This window comes from Physeter macrocephalus, chromosome 7 (assembly GCF_002837175.3).
Source record: "Physeter macrocephalus isolate SW-GA chromosome 7, ASM283717v5, whole genome shotgun sequence".
NCBI classification, from domain to species: Eukaryota; Metazoa; Chordata; class Mammalia; order Artiodactyla; family Physeteridae; genus Physeter; species Physeter macrocephalus.
The window spans coordinates 129,277,529-129,295,638 of record NC_041220.1 but is presented as its reverse complement, the minus strand read 5'-3'; the positions used below and the strand labels follow the sequence as shown (position 1 = coordinate 129,295,638).

The 18,110-nt window shown below is 34.3% G+C and overlaps 1 pseudogene; it reads right to left on the bottom strand.

The window, feature by feature from the left end:
- Nucleotides 1-6,833: 6,833 nt before the first annotated feature.
- On the bottom strand, nucleotides 6,834-7,767 carry LOC102989158 (oxidoreductase HTATIP2-like; annotated as a pseudogene).
- Nucleotides 7,768-18,110: the final 10,343 nt, after the last annotated feature.

Sequence of the window (18,110 nt, the reverse complement as noted above, 5' to 3'; positions counted from 1 at the left end):
ATCATGTACCACAATGTTCATTGCAGCACTATTTACAATAGCCAGGACATGGGAGCAACCTAAGTTTCCATCGACAGATGAATGGATAAAGAAGATGTGGTACATATATACAATGGAATATTACTCATCCATAAAAAGAAACGAATTTGAGTTATTTTCAGTGAGGTGGATGAACCTAGAAACTGTCATACAGAGTGAAGTAACTCAGAAAGAGAAAAACAAATACCGTATGCTAACACATATATATTTGGAATCTAAAAAAAAAAAAAAAAAATGGTTCTGCAGAAGCTAGGGGCAGGACAGGAATAAAGATGCACAGGTAGAGAATGGATTTGAGGGCATGGGAAGGGGGAATGGTAAGCTGGGACAAAGTGACAGTAGCATGGACATATATACACAACCAAATGTGAAATAGATAGCTAGTGGGAAGCAGGTGCATAGCACAGGGAGATTAGCTTGGTGCTTTGTGTCCACCTAGCGGGGTGGGATATTGAGGGTGGGAGGGAGACACAAGAGGGAGGGGATATGGTGATATATGTATACATATAGCTGATTCACCTTGTTATACAGCAGAAACTAACACACCATTGTAAAGCAATTATATTCCAATAAAGATATTAAAAAAAAAAGTATCTGTTTGAGAACTTGTTTTTCTGGGTAAAAATCTCATTTTTAATTTACAAGATATATGACCTTGGGCAGTTACTTCCTCTCCCTTTTCCCTAGTTTTCCTATTTACAAAATCTGGATAATAAGTATAACTTTATCTTATGACTATTGTGGAGAATAAATATGTTGATATTTGCAAGAAGATAAAATAATTCATTGCATATAGTAAATACACAATACATATTAGATATTTGTATATTAAAATACAGATGGGATATACAGATGTATACTTTTTAAGATATTCAAGTCTTTTAGTTTCCTTAGTTTGCTCTGCAAGATTTCAGAGCATGTTTCAGTGTATGTTTGTGTATGTGTATGTAACTCTGTGTGTCTATTAATAGATTCATTGCTAAATGTGAAACAGAAATAATTTTCTGCTGTATCCAAATTGGCAAAGGGCTCACAGTTGAAGACAATGCATGTTAAGTGAAGAGAGGCTCTAAATTTAACGTTCGCAGAGTTGCCCAGCATATCGGCCCTCATGGTTTGCAGAGCCTCAGGCAAATATATTTTAGGAGGCTTCTCTTTCTATAAACAATTTGATTAAAAATGTATCAAAAGATATATGATCCCTTGTGAAATATACTGATTTATCAATGATTAATTAATGGCAAATCAGTGGTACTTGCATATTTTATGGCCAATGAGTGCATGATAAGAGTTTTCTAGTGTCCAGGCACCATTTCTTCCTACTCAGTTCTAGGAACCATCTCTGTATTCTTCATTGTCAAATGCATTGCTAGTGGCTAATGTCATATTTCCTATCATGAGGAGCAAGGCTATTATTACTCCCAATGCCGTGCTCTTAGGAAACCATTTGTGTAAAACAATTCAGATCTTCTTGCTTCTTCAGCTCCTTAGCAATTTTTATTCATTTTTTTAAAATGCTGTTTACCTCATAACTCATGATACTGCATCATCCTTCAAACAGCCAATGACTATCAGCTTCCAATGGCTCTATAATGGCTGTTACTGTACTTTGCTGATGATACCCACAAATGTAAGTCTTACCCAGATGTGCAGGAAGACACGAATCATAATTTTCTTTCTTGTCCTGTTAAATTTACCATTTGGAGTATTATAGGCTAAATACAGTATGATATTCATTTTCTAATGATGACTTCTCTTGAACTATTTAAGTTATAGTCACTACATTCTTAAAATGTGATTTCTTTCCATGTAAACTGCAAACCTGCCTTCTACACAGTGCTGTCAATGGGGTAGATAGTCAAGGGTCCATGGGCAGAAGTTCCATTTATACAAGGAAACTTCTACTTCTAGTTTTCATAACTTAAGATTTATCAGTTGAAGCATGAGGGGGTACCAATGAGAAGTGTCTATTGATTTTGAAGAGCAACAATCTTGAAAAAACTCAGAGGAGATTGCCAATGCCATCCTTGAAGGACTGTCTGAGCTGGTGGAGTGACTGCCCTGGGTGCCAGTGCGTGGGGATGCACAAGATGAAGAACACATGTTACTACCCCAACTGCCCTTGGGTGCTTTAGAACATGGGTGGCACCATGGGTGGCACCATGGTTAGAGCACTGGCAGCTGAGAGCTAATGCCCAGGCTTTATATGGCTCAAGCCCAAAGGTAATCACACCACTGGTAACTCAGAGTCTTAAAATTTTCGTGTGTCTGATGTGACTGAGACCCACTCAAGATCAGCATGTCAGTACCAGCCTGATAGCCCCATCGAATGCAATCCCATGAGAGAAATACTACCTTAGTCAGTAGGTGTGGCCCACTTACCATGATGTGCTCCTGGACTAGAAACCATCCAGGACCCTGGGGTAATCCTATCAGCTTGAGTCTCAGAGCTCTTGGGGCATCTGGTAGACCCCATGCTTGGGATAAAGAGATGGAGAGTTCCCCGCAAGGAGAGAAACAAAGACATGGGCTCAGGGCACCCTGCCTGGATAGCACTGCCAGCCCAAGCTGATCCCAATCACCAGGGAGAACATAGAAACTTTTGAAATAGGTGCTTCTAGAGACCAGAATTCACACAAGGCAAGATCCTGGCTTGGAGTGCCCTGCCCAGATGCATGGGAAGGCACCACAAAGTGCAGCTCCTCCTTGACCCCCCCACACCCCCAATCAGGCCTGGGAAGGAGTGCTGCCTACCTTTTACCTACAGGGTAGAGATTTACTGAGAAAGAATTCATTGACAAAATTTAAGGAAAAGAAAACACACAAGGAAAGCAAAGTTCTTCTTCCTCCTCAAGCCAAGTGAGGGTAGCTCTAAGAGAACCCCTTAGAAAAAAATGGGAGATGTATGCAAGATGAGGAGCCTGAACTCTCACACCTCAGTGAGCTCTTCAGGTGATTCTAATCCATGCTAAAGCCTGAGAACCACTAAGGAAAGGACTGTTGTGACTCACATTTTCAAATACTTTGTTTCCCTAAGGTCATATTTCAGAGGAAGAGTTGTTGTTTTAGACTACCTTTTCCTGGTGTCAATAAACATTTGAATCATTTAAATCCCCTTTCTCTGATTTCATGCTTTCGTGCTTTACCAAGACAACTTCTGATTTCATTTGGCTTCTATATCACTTAAAAGGCTACAAACTTCATTTAATGAAAATTTACAATTCAAACAGAATTAACAACAAAAAAGGTATCATCAAATAAATGAATGAATGATTGAATGATAGAATGGGGTAGCTTTCAGAGTTGGTTAACCGGGTGGCTCAATAACACCATCAAGGGCCATATTTCCTTTTTTATTCTCACCTTTGTTCTTATGTTTCCAAAAAGGTTGCAGCATCCTAGGCATCACTCACAACTACAGAAGCATCCTTGTGCATATATTTTAAAAAAGTTTCACAGCTGAATTCCACAATTGTATCAGAGACCTAAGCCTAACACAATCACTGTCAAGGATATTTGAACCACCACAATTGGGTTAAAACAATTAGGAATCATTCTCTGAGCTGTGTTGGGAAGAGGGTGGCAAGTGTGAAGCAATTTGATGTAAGCCAATTTCTTGCAATAAACCTCTTAGTATCCATCTCCTACTGGTTCTATGTCTCTGGTTGAAACCTGACTAGTATGCTTTATATCACAGATATTCACTAAATTAAATTTTATTAATTGTAAAGTACGTTATAAATATCTTCCCTGGTAACCCCTACCTCACTTCATGATTTCATTAAAATATACATAGAAAATCCATTTCATATTAGGGTATATCATGCTGTGATATTAATTGGATATACTATGAATTAAAAAGTGATTATAATAGTTAATATGTAACTATAAAATGGGTCTTTCACCAAAAGCAAATATTCTAGGCAGGTTCCTTTCTAGCTATACATTCATTCGTTCATATGTGAAAAACACTGGATATTAGTAGACCTCAAAACATACATGACAACTAAATATGAATATCACTTTGCTTCAATTAGAAAAAGGCAAATTGGTTTGCTGATATTAGATTTAAATGATTTCTGTTTTCTTTCTGGTACTGAAAGAAAATATTGTGCACATAGCTGATATGTAATAAACATCTGCTTATTATTAGAAAATTACATATTTTGCATTCTATTTTGCAGAAATTCACTGATGGCAGTCAAAAAGCTATTTTTTAGAGAAGTCATTGACCAGTTTTCATTATTTTTGGATATTAACAAAGAGCAACTATTTACACTACTACTTAATGTGTAAAATTACATCTATTAAAGGACACTAAAAATGTTTGTAAATTTTTATAAAGTAAATTAACTTGATAACCCATTGCAGTATTCACGAATGCATTTTTCACAGAACTAGAATAAATAATTATAAATTTGTATGAAAACAACAAAGACCCAGAATAGCCAAAACAATCTTGAGAAAGCAGAATAAAGCTGGAGGTGTCACACTCCCTGATTTCAAGCTATACTACAAAGCTACAGTAATCAAAATAGTATGGTACTAGCACCAAAAAAGACACATAGATCAATGAAACAGAATAAAGAGCCCCCAAATGAATCCACATTTATATGTTCAATTAACCTACAACAAAGAAGAAACGAATATACAATAAAAAGACAGCTTCTTCAATAAATGGTGTTGGGAAAACTGGACAGCTACATGCAGATAAAACTGGACTACTTTCTCACAGCATATACAAAAAATAAACTCAAAATGTATTAAAAACTTAAATGTAAGATCTGAAACCATAAAACTCCTAGAAGAAAACCTAGGTAGTACAATCTTTGACATCGGTCTTAGCAATACTCTTTCAGATCTGTCACCTCAGGTAAAGGAAGCAAAAGCAAAAATAAACAAATGGGACTACATCAAACAAAAAACTTTTGCACAGCAAAGGGAACTATTGACAAAACAAAAAGGCAGATTACTGAATGGAAGAAAATATTTACAAAGGATATATATATTTATAAGGGGTTAATATACAAAGAACTCACATGACTCAACATCAAAAATATATGCAACCTGCTCAAAAAGTGGGCAGAGGACCTAAACAGACATTTTTCAAAGATGACATACAGATGGCCAAGAGACACATAAAAAATGCTCAACATCACTAATGATCAGAGAAATGTAAATGAAAACCACAATGAGATACCACCTCACACCTGTCAGAGTGACTATCATCAAAAAGGCAACAAATAACAAGTGCTGGTGAGGATGTGGAGAAATGGAACCCTTGTGCACTGTTGGCAGGAAGGTAAATTGGTATAGCCACAATGGAAAACATTATGAAGGTTTCTCAAAAATTTAAAAATAGAACCCACCATATTATATAACAATTTCACTTCTGGGTATTTACCAGAATAAAACAAAAACACTAATTTGAAAAGATACACGCACCCCAATGTTTATTGCAGCATTATTTACAATAGCCAAGATATGGAAGCAACCTCAGTGAATAAAGTATATATTATATTACATTTATATCTGTAATTGCTCAGCCTTTAAAAAAGTGAAATAATGCCATTTTTTTTTTTTGTCCACTGAAGCTTTAAATTTATTACCTTGCCTCCCCCAGCACACAAGTTAAGACAAATTTCACTACTATCCTTTGTTCTATGATGGAAATTAACAGTGTGCTCCTCTTGACTTTGACCCTTCCTTCTGCCTCTTCCTTTCCTTTTCCATAGTTTTTAAAGTGAAGCACTTTGAAATATGCATTTACTGGCTATGTGAACATTTTGTGGTTAATCATTAGAGGGATCCTAGACCAATGGAGAAACCCAAACATTTCTATTTTATTGATCCATGGCATGTACTGATCCAGCAACAATTAACTGTAACTTCCTGGAAATATACAGATACTGGATGCTCTTGCAGAGTATTTAAAAACAGAAGCTATGGATTCAGGCTCACTTGGGTTAGAATACTGGCTTTGCCATTTCCTAGCTTCAGGCTTCAGCTTTAAGCCCTTGGGCAAGGTACTTAACCACAGTGAGCCTCAGTTTCCCCACCTAAGATATGGGGATGATAGTACTGCCTGTAAGAATTATAAAGATTGTCTGGAGGGTTAAAGGACAGACAGTATGTGTAAAGGCTGGCAATTAGCAAGTACTTGATATGTATTAGCTGCTATTCTATCATCCCATTGGCCAAAATACTGCATATTACCACAGTTACTTGGGCATTTTCTAACAATCTAAGGGCACCCACAACTTGTACATTTATTTTAATTATTCTATTTAATTCTCCCATGAATTATATAAGCTCAGTTATATAATAACTTTTATTATATATTCTAAAGAAGTAGTAAAGCACAATGTTCACTTACACAATTAACATGCAGTCAGCACTGGGTAACTCAGAGACACAAATGTCAACAAGTTTTGTTCAGAACTCATCTGCATGATACATAAGGTCTGCACTATTGCTGTGACTCTGCAGACAAGCTTTCAAAGCAGGCCTCCCCACCAGTGGCATCAGAACCATAAGAGAAGCTTAAATAAAACAACAGATTTCTGTGCCCATCCCCCCAAAGTTCTGATTCAGAAAGTCTGAGGTAGGGCCTATGAATCTCTCATTTCTGTGCCAAACACGAGACATCAGACCACCAGGGAGCTGCTGGATCTCTATTTTTGAAAGGCTCCCAGGGTGATGTCTACATATGTAGAATCAGGCTCTAAAATGCTGATGCAGAGCACGATCATTTTTTTATTGGATCTGGGCGACTGAGAATAGTGAAACCACAGTTAAAGCACCTGTTTTTTTAAGACCCTGAAATTACCGTTAGGTGATAGGTGTTGAGTCTGACACTGGAAAGCATTTCTCCATTGTGGTGACGGCTTGAGAGAGCCATCAGCTTTCCCCAGGTCGTGGATGGCCTTGTTATCCAGCAGTTCCTTCTTGTCACTTGGTCTCACTGCGTTGTTCAGCATGGCTCTAACCACAGCCATCACTGGCACAGAATGGCTCCTGGATCAAGATTCTGGTAAGGAGCCAAAGAACTTCCTAACCAACCATTCACCTGGGCGAGATTCTTGCCTATCACATAATAGAACTCCGGGCCAAAATATGGAGTAACGATCAAATTTTAACTCTTCAACCCTAGCTTCCACTTCTCCCTTGACTTGCAGATATAAAAAATTGCTTGACTTATCAGCCCCCTTAGAGGACAGCAAGTTGAAATGTTTGCACCTTCCAGCTTTGGCCGGCTCTGCAGCCTTCAGGACGTAACCTAGATCAACGCGAACAAATCCCTCCGACCCAGCTTTTTGTCTGGTGGTACCCAGGCAACAGAATCCAACATCATGACCTTGAAAGGCAGAAGCGTAGTCATCCAATTTCTCAAAGTCCACCACTTCTTGATTCACGTTTGTAGAAACTTCCTCGTCGAAGGTGAGCTTCCTCTGGCCAGTCAGCGTCACTTTGGAAAACAGGCCCTGCTCGAGGATTTCTTTCAAGAGCACTCTGTCGGTTTCCCCGCTGGCACCCAAAATAAAGACGGATTTATTCTGCATCCTGAAGTCTTCCGAAGCCTCGGCAGCGCTTCTGTCTCGGCCATGCTGGAGCCGGCCCCCCGGCCCCGCGTCCTCAGGCTGCAGCAGGAGCAGCGCGCAACGGCCACCAGCGCGACACTGGCGCCGCCACCGCCACCGCCGCGCTCAGGGCTGCAGGCCGGGACATCCGGCCATCCCTCCAGCCCAGAGCTTTCATCCCCTCGCCGGCCTCTGTGAGGCCCCTCCCCTGTCCGCGCCCACCCGACTTCGTCAATCTTGGCATTTTTGACAACACAGATGGATCTAGTGGCTATCATGCTAAGTGAAATAAATCAGAGAGACGAACACAAATATCGCACGACCTCACTTACAGGTGAAATCTAAAAACAGGTGTTTGCCAGATTGGAGGAGGGTAGAGGAGTTGTGCAAAATAGGTAGCGGGGATTAAGAGGTACAGACTTCCAGGTATAAAATAAACCATGGGATGTAACATAAAGCAAGGAATATGGGTTAATAATAATAATATTAACCATGTTCCTTGTGAGGGGACCGATGGTCACCAGATTTATCATGGTGATCATTTTGTAATCTATGTAAATGTAAAACCACTATGTAGTATACCTGAAACTAACATAACATTGTACACCCACTGTATTTCAATTTAAAAAAAAAAGTTTTTTGGATAGATCAATAATAATGTCCAGAGCTTGATTAAATCAGGTCACAAGCTCTACAGATTAGGTGTTATCTCAAACTTGCATGGATTAATTATTTTCTTTGAAGGATCTTACACCAAGATCTGCCATAGTAGATCAAACATTTTTAATTAACAGAAATTAAAGCAGTATCCAGTACCTACCTATGGTTTTGGAAAATTTTTTTGCTGTTTGGTTGAACTAAGATTGTTCAGACTATTTGATGGAACATATTCAAACTGGTTCTTGAGTAATTAAGCTCATCTGGAGTCCTTCCGTAATACTTTGGATTAATATGATTTTTGTACAAAAACTAATTTCATATTGAGAGAAGTAGAGTGTGGCACTGGGATGTTTAGTTGTTTTGTTTTTTCTTGCACAGGATGAGAGAAGGCAGAATCCCTGGCTGATGGAATCTAATAATCATTTACCTAAAGCTGACTTGAACCAGATTTAGCTGTTCTGACTCTGATCATCAAGATATAAAGCTTTGGGGCTTTGGCTACAGATCACTTTTTTCTTTAATAAATGGTTGTAATTTCAATGACCTTTTCTTAAACCTCCTTATCTACTTACATGCAAAATTGCAAGAAATGAAGCTTGAGATTTTTCCAATCCATGTCTAAAAACTAGAATTACTCCCACTGTGACACGAATCAGAGTGCAGTTATGATCATTTAAGATACCAAGTTGAACAATTATTTTTACAATCCCACAATTCTGATTCCCTTCCACCCTAGACTTCTCAGCATTAGTCAGGAAAACGAGAAGAAAAAGAACTGACAACATAATTTTTTCTATTTAACAAATGAAAGTAAAAAGAAATGTAATCGAATAAATGCAATACATTCCTACTATCTTAGATACCTTTAGAAAGTTTATTCATTCATTATTTCATCCCTCATTCAAATATTTATAGAGTGCTTAATATGAACTGGCAATATTGTAGGCACTGGGGATGTTACATATACAGGAAAAAATCTCTGCCATTGTAAAATGTATATAATAGTGAGTGGAGATAGAAAATAATTTCTAAGCAAAAAATATTTCAGATAAGGATAATTAACATAGACAAAATGAAACAAAGTAATTCATGAAAATGCATGTTGTGTGATGAGGTGTGATGGGGGTGTGAAGAACATCTTTAATTAGAACTGTCAGCAAAAGCCAAGCTGAGGTTATGGTATTTTAATTAATATAGAGCCAATCACAAAATCAATACTATAATAATATGTCACTGAAAAAGTTTATTTAAAATCAAGTCAAATGTTTCAATGATTTTATGAAGTACATTAAAAAGCAAGTATCAAAAATGAGAGAAAACCTTTAAATTCATCTTTATGTACGGGGAGTAGCATCAACATCGTTAAATATATTAAGTGGATAACTATTATAATTTAATAGTGTAATGATATAAAAGATGATGTGTTTTCCTTTTTCTTTGATTTACTTCTTTATCACACATGATGTCAAAATTATAAAATGACAAAGGCTCAAGGAGAATTCTAAGCTTATGTATTAAAGATGGTTGAAGTATCCAAAATGTTTGGAAAATATGACTTTAGGATGAGGGCTGGAATATGTAGAAATATGAATCTTTTTATTTCATAAAATGCTAAATATTCTTTTCTTATTTTTAATTTTTTTTATTTTTGAATTTTTGAATTTCATTTTATTTATTTTTTTATATATCAGATTCTTATTAGTGGTGTGATGAATTGGGAGATTGGAATTGTCATATATACACTAATATGTATAAAATGGATAACTAACTACATATTCTTTTAGATCATTGATATTTGACTTTTCACAAGAATATACCGACTACTGAGTTATTAAATTTTCATTGTATACTTCTCTGAGGTTGACTCAATTAGACATCTGGCTAGCTGATATTTGTAGGTTTGTAATTCTTACCAGAGAAATCACCCATTTTGTTTATTTTTTAAAATGAAAGACATGGTAAAATGAAAGGCAATTTTCTTAATTTTAGGTGTACTTTCTATCTAAAGTATTGCTCATTTCTATTTCATTCTCTATGCAGTCTCCTTATTGATCTATCAAAAATACAAACATATCATTGAAAAGTGTGAGCATATAAATTCCATGCTTAAAATGCTTCAAAGACTTATTATCTGGTCAGTGCTTTTCAACATGTTTCACTGATATGTTCTAAATTGTATTGGAGGGCTTCCCTGGTGGCGCAGTGGTTGAGAATCCGCCTGCTGATGCAGGGGACACGGGTTCGTGCCCCGGTCTGGGAAGATCCCACATGCCGCGGAGCGGCTGGGCCCGTGAGCCATGGCCGCTGAGCCTGCGCGTCCGGAGCCTGTGCTCCGCAACGGGAGAGGCCACAACAGTGAGAGGCCCGCCTAGCACAAAAAAAAAAAAAAAAAAAAAAAAATTGTATTGGACATTGAACACATATATCAGGGTGTGGGGATCTTTTTACTGAGGTATATTTTATATTCAGTAAAGTGAACAAAATTTAAGTGTATAATTCAACACATTTTAAAAAATTCTTTCACATGATAACTCACACTCCTATCAAAATACAGAATATTTTCATCATTTGAGAAAAAGCCCTTCTGCTTCTTCCCAAACTCCACACCTCTCCCCACTCTACCTGTCAAGAAGCAACCATTGTTGTGTTTCCTCGAAAGTTTCTTTGACTATAACAGAATTTCAAATCTAACTACAGAGTGTCTGGCTTCTTTTGATCAGCTAAATAGAAAAATGTTTCTTACATTTATCAATTTTTGTACATATTAGTAGCTTATTCCTTCGTTGTCTTAATTTGCTGAGAGTTATTCCACTATCTGGATATACAACATTTTTCCTAGCCATTCTCCAGTTGATGGACATTTGGATGTTTCCTGTTTTGAGCAACTATGAATATCGCTGTTATGTTATGGACATACTTGTGTACTTTTTGTGTACATATGTTTTCAATTCTCTTGTTTAAATAACTAAGTATAGAATAGCTAGGTCATGTTAAAAAAAAACTTTATGTTTAACTTTAAGAGAAACTGAGAAGCTGATTTCCAAGATGACTTTAATCATTTTATTCTCCCATCACTAATGTCTACATCTATGCCAACATTGAAGGTTGATGGCCTTTTGAAATCTAGTAAATATGTAGTAATATCTCATTGAGGTCTTATTTTGCATTTCTCTGAGGACTAATAATGGTCACTTGTTCATGTGCTTATTGGGCATTTATCTTATTTTGTGAAATTTTTTGTATCTTTTGACTAATTTTTAATTTGGTTATGTTTTTATTATTGAATTGTAGCAGTTATATATTCTGGATACAGATTCCTTGTCAAATGAACTGTAGATATTTTCTCCCAGTCTGTAGTTTGTTTCTTCAATCCTCTATGAAAAAAAAAAAAAATTGCCTACCTAAGGCTAAGAAGATATTTTCTTGCTTTATGACTTTAATCATTTTATTCTCCCATCACTAATGTCTACATCTATGCCAACATTGAAGGTTGATGGCCTTTTGAAATCTAGTAAATATGTAGTAATATCTCATTGAGGTCTTATTTTGCATTTCTCTGAGGACTAATAATGGTCACTTGTTCATGTGCTTATTGGGCATTTATCTTATTTTGTGAAATTTTTTGTATCTTTTGACTAATTTTTAATTTGGTTATGTTTTTATTATTGAATTGTAGCAGTTATATATTCTGGATACAGATTCCTTGTCAAATGAACTGTAGATATTTTCTCCCAGTCTGTAGTTTGTTTCTTCAATCCTCTATGAAAAAAAAAAAAATTGCCTACCTAAGGCTAAGAAGATATTTTCTTGCTTTCTTGTAGAACAAGAGAACAAACTGTTCCAGCATCAAATATTTTGAAAAGACTTTAATGTCTTTATTGAGGCATTCTGGTGCCAAGTTTTAAAACAAATTGACCATGTAAATGTGAACCAACTTCTGGACTCCATTCTGTTCCACTAATCTAGTTGTCTATCTTTATGTTAATACCATACTAACTAGCTTGGTAAATGTAGATGTGTGCAAATTTTTATTTCAGATAATGTATCTCCTCCAGCATTGTTTTTCTTTTTCAACTTTTGTCTATTTTAAGTACTTTGAGGTTCTACATACATTTTGTAATTAGCTGGTCAATTTCTACAAACAACATGCTGAAATATTTATTAGTATTGCATCAAATCTATAGATCAACTTGGATGAATTGGCAGCAAAACAATATTGAGTTCTCCATTCTATTACTGGGTATAAATCCTATTTGTTTAAGTTTCTTTAGGTTTCCCTGAATGTGGTTTTGTTTCGCTACATGCTACAATTTATAATATAATGTATCTTTAATATCATTGAGAACTTTTTTTTTTACTTTCAAATTTTTCTTTTGTTCTATTGGTTAAGTGCAAATAGGATGCTTAGGTGGCAAATGTATGGGCATTTTCCAGGTACCTCTTTGTTATTAATTTATAATTTGTATTTTTCTTTGTAGAATTCCTAAACATTATTAAATTTATACATAACTATATCATATTAAAAAAATAATGCTGTGCCTGATATTGCAACTGCAATTCCAATTCAGTCTCACACACACACACACACTCATACAACTATATCATATTAAAAAAATAATGCTGTGCCTGATATTGCAACTGCAATTCCAATTCAGTCTCACACACACACACACACACATACACACTCACACAAATTAACCTGCTATTCTATCACTTTGCTAAATTCTTTTATTAGCACTGGTAGGTTTTTTTTCTTGTTGCATTGTTTTCTTTTATGTTCCTTAGGATGTTCTACATACAAGATTATGTCCTCTGTGAATATAGGTAACTGTTTCTTCCTATTGAATTGGTATTACTTTTTTTTTCTTTATCTTGACTTATTATACTGGATAGGACCTCCAGTTTGAATGGAAATGATAAACAGACATATATGTCTTTTTTGCAATCCTAAAGGGAAGGTTTTCAGTTTTTTAACATATATCGTGATGCTAGCTATAGTTTTATTTTGTTTTGTTTTTTGTAGATGCACTTTATCAAATGGAGAATTTCTTTTATTCTGTTGCTAGAATGCTGGTCATTTTTATTACGAGTGTGTTAGATTTCTCTGACACTTTATAAATTTATTGATAGAATGTTTTTGTTTCTCCTTTAATGAATATGATGAATTATATTGTTTGATTTTGAATTTAAAAAGTGTGGCTCTGAGTTTTGATAATATTTGTTTAGGACTTATAGCTTATAGCACCTAAATCAGAGGTTAGTCTGATAAATAAAATATTATTGGAACTTAGCCATGTCAATTCATTTACATATACTCTATGACTTTTTACACTACTATGGGAGAGTTGAGCTGTTTCAACAGAAATAATATGATCCTCAAAGTATAAAACATTTACTCCCTGAGCTTTTAAAGAAAATGTTTGCTAACCCCAGGCCAATATCAGTGAATGATATTAGTGTGTATTTTTTTTTCTTTTTTTGGTAATGTCTTTGGAATTACTGGCCATATAAACTAAGATAAGAAGTGTTTATTGCTCCTTTATGAAAAAGCTTTTGTAAAATTTTTTTTCTTGTAACTTTTTGGCATAGAATTTTGATAAGCCTTCTGGCCTAGAGTCTTCTTAGTTGGAAAGCTTGTAATTAAAATGCAATTACTTTAATATATAAGATTATTATTTTTTTAAATTTACCCTATGAAAATTCTAGTAATTTCTTTTCAAAGAATTTGTCCAAATCTTCTAGGTGAATTAATAATTTTATCATAATATTCTTTCATTATCCTTCTGAAGAATCTATAGTGATTTTTAAATTTAATTCCTAAATTATTCACTTGTGTCTTCCATATTTTTCTGGATAAGTCTAGTTAGTGATTTACCAATCTTATTAATTTTTTTAAAGAATCAAGTTTTGTTTTCATTAATTATTTCTGTTTTCTCCATTTGCTTTTTAATTGACTTAATTCTGTTTACCACTTCTTTGCTTACTTTGAATTTAATTTGCTGTTCTTTTTCTAGCTTCTCAGGGTAGACATTTAGGTCACCAGATTTAAAAATTTCTTCTTTTCGATAAGCATTTATAAGTTAGCTTCTAAGCCCTAATTTAGCTACATCTCACACATTTTGATATGTTATTATCATTTATTTTAAAGTATTTTCTAATTTCCCTTATACGATTTCTTCCTTAATTGATAGATTATTTAAAAATATGCTGCTTAATTTCCAAATAGTTGACGGTTTTATAGATTTTTGATTACTGATTTCCAATAAAATACCACTGTTTTGAAAATGCATTCTTAAAACTTGTATATTTATTGAGAATTATTTTATGGTCTGGCACATGGCCTATTCTAGTCAGCCATCTATGTGTAGCTGAAAAAAAATGTAGTCTATTGTGTGATTGGGTGTAATTTTCTATAAATGTCAGTTAATTCTACTTGGTTAATAGTGTTTCTCAAGTCTCTTACACCCTTACTGATTTGCTATTTACTTACTCCATAAATGACTGAGGGGGGATTGTTGACATTTCCAACTATAATCTCAGTTTGCTTCTTTATCACTCCAGGCCTCATATTTTGAGAATATTTGAAGCTATATACACGTATTCTTGGAATTGTTATCCCTTCATGATTAATTGAACTTTTATCAGTGTGAAATGTCTGTTTTATTTCTGGTAATCTTTCTTGTTCTAGAATTAATTTTACTATTAATACAGCCTCTCCATTTTTCATGATTGGTGTTTGGTATATTATTTTTCATTCTCCTTTGAGTCCATATGTGTCTTTACAATCAGTTTGTCTCTTGTAAATATCATCATAAATACTGGACACAGTGCAGGTTTTGCTGGCACAAAATTCTCATAGCTTTTCTTTGGTTAGAAATGTCTTTATTTCCTCTGCATTTTCCTAGCATATTTTTGCTGGATATGTAATTATAGGTTAAAGATTTTTAAATATAAACTTTTTATTAAAAAGATATCCTTTATGTTGTGCCTCTAAATGTAATATGTCTTTTTTTCCCCTTAGTTCTTTTAAAGTTTTCCTCTTTATTACTGGTTTGGGCAATTTTTAAATAATGTACCTTAATGTTCATCTTGTTATGTATACTCTGCTTAATGTTGACAGAGCTTCTTAAAACTGTTGATTTATATTTATATTAAAATTTGAAATATCTGGCCATTACTTTTTTTTTTGCTTGAAATTTTCTCTCTTCTTACCGTATGTCAATTACATGCATATGAGACTACTTGACGTTTTCCCAGAGTGCCCTGAAACTGTTCTCTTCCTTTTTTTTAACTCTGTATTTCAGTTTGAAGCAGTTTGAAGCATTCAGTTTTTCCCTTTATTCATGTTCAAATATTTTATTTATTAGGTTCTTTTGCTTATGAGCCCATCTTTGAAAATTTCACTTTGGGTATCTAATTTTGCTGTTTTAAATGTGCATTTGATTTATTTTTACAGTGTTTATTCCTCTAAGGAGATTTTACAGTTGTTCTTTCATTATCCTTATGTTTTTTTCTTAAATAGTTGAACACATTTGAATAGATCTTTTAAAATTATTGCCTGCTAATTCCATTACCTCTGACAGTTCTGTGTCTATTTTAATGGACTTACTTTTCTTATTATGGGACACATTTTTCTACTTCTTCACATATCTAATAGTATTTTATTGGATTTTGGACATGATGAGTGCTATGTTAGTGTGTGTATAAATTTTTTTTTCTCCCTTTTGAGAGTTTTGAGGTTTTTCATGGCGGTCAATTAATTTATTTGCACATTAGCTTGATCCATTCGATGGTTGCTTTTAAGTGTAATTAGGGTAAAAATAAAGAAGCCTTTATTCAAGAGTTAGAGTAGTTCTATTCTAATGTCACAACTTCTGAATTCTATTCAATGTCCAGCTATTCAGTGAGAACTCTTCATTCTTGCTTTTTGGAATATGAACATTTTTCAGTTGTGTCTGTTCATAATACATATAGTATATATTCATATATAAATATATATATACATATAAGCATATAAATATAAATATATATATATAGTTTTTTATTCCCCAGCTCACAGTTCCTGATAACCATTCTTTCCCTAACTTTATGGACTCTTTCCCACAGCATCTGCGGTTTAGTATTTGCCAATAATTCAAGGAAAGACTTTTAGGACTTTCTTTTTCTGTATAGGTCGCTATTTTCCTACCATGCAAATTTCTGTCACCCCAGTAGCCTTGAACTCAGTTTTCTCAACTCAGTGAGACTTCTATGATTTAGTCTTCCTTTCACTGTGCCACAGTCCAGACAGTGTTGGTTGAAAGTCAGGATAAACATGAACCAAATTTCTTATTTCCCTTATACTTCAAATCATAGTCCTTCACTATCTAATGTTTAATGTATGAAAATAATTATTTAGTATATTTTGTCCAGATTTATAGTTGGTTATCATGGGGAATCTAGTCCTAAACTAGTTACTTCATCATTGATGGAAATAATATACTCTCTGGGAGGTCTTTTAAGTTATCCAACAGTGTGTTTTATAAATGTCAAATTTCTTTGACATCTCCTTATTATTATTATTTTTAATTATAGCAAATATGCATTATGAAATACCATAAATTTTTTATTTAAAAAGCAATATTTTATGTCTCTTTTGACAACTCAATATAGCCTCTCAAATTTCTTATAAATTAGAAGTTGCAAGAAGGTCATTTATGCCTAGTTTATATTTCTTTGGTAAGCACTAAAATTCTAACTCCTGCTCTTAGCCTCAATGTTAATCCCCAAAACCAAATCTTACATTCCAATGACACTGAATAGCGTATAATTAAGCCTATGCAAAGTATTATTTCCTTTTATGTGTCTTTCTCACTCTGTTCCCATTGTCTGAATCAACATCCACTTTCTTCATTCCCAGATAATTCTGTGGATATTTCAATAATTGTATTTGCTATGTTGTATTACAATTCCTTGGCATAAATTAGTTTTGTATTTATGTTTTTTTTGTATTTTACTGTATTCAATATTTATGTTTGTATTATATTTTTTGCACCTCCATCACCTAGTATAGTGCCTGGATAACGTAGATCCTAAAAAATTATTTGTTGACTATGTTTTTATGTATGGAAAAAATAGTGTCTTCCAGATGTGAGTGTGCATCAATTTCCTGTGGAAAATCCTTTGTGGGAAGCTAAATTGTGAATAGAAGTTAATTTCGTAAGCACAGAAAACGGAAAAAAATAAGTTGTTTAGATAATGTGGCATTGATCTGTAATTACCAGAATTATCTAATTTTATTGAAGAAGTATATAGTTCAATTCAATCAGACTTAGAGAATCATCTGGTTAGGGTATGTATTCCTAGAAATAGTGCTAGAAAAACAAGATCTATCATATGGACTTATTTTCACTCATTGAATATGAAAATTATTTTAACAATCACTTTGTCTATAATCCTCATTTTATAGCATGAAGAAGCTGATATCTGTGTAATCCCCTAGGTTGCCCAGTTTTTGTTTTATTTTGTTTTACAAATTCTAAACCCTCTAGTGGAAAAAATATGTAAATGAAGAAGCCAGTTCATATGTGACATATGTTTATAACTTTACTATTCTATCAGGTGTACTTCCAATAGACATTGGTGAAAAATTTTACAAACTTAGCTTCTACATTGCATTAAAGAGGCAAATAATAAAGTTGAGCTTTCCAAGCACACCTTGAAAAGAAATATTACAAGCAAAGAAAGCATGAAATTCTTTAGGAGTAAACCAGGGAGGTAGAGGTAGTAAGAATGAAATCCTTTACAGTGGAGAAAAAAATAGGTGTATCAAAAATTGCTACTTTGGTAATT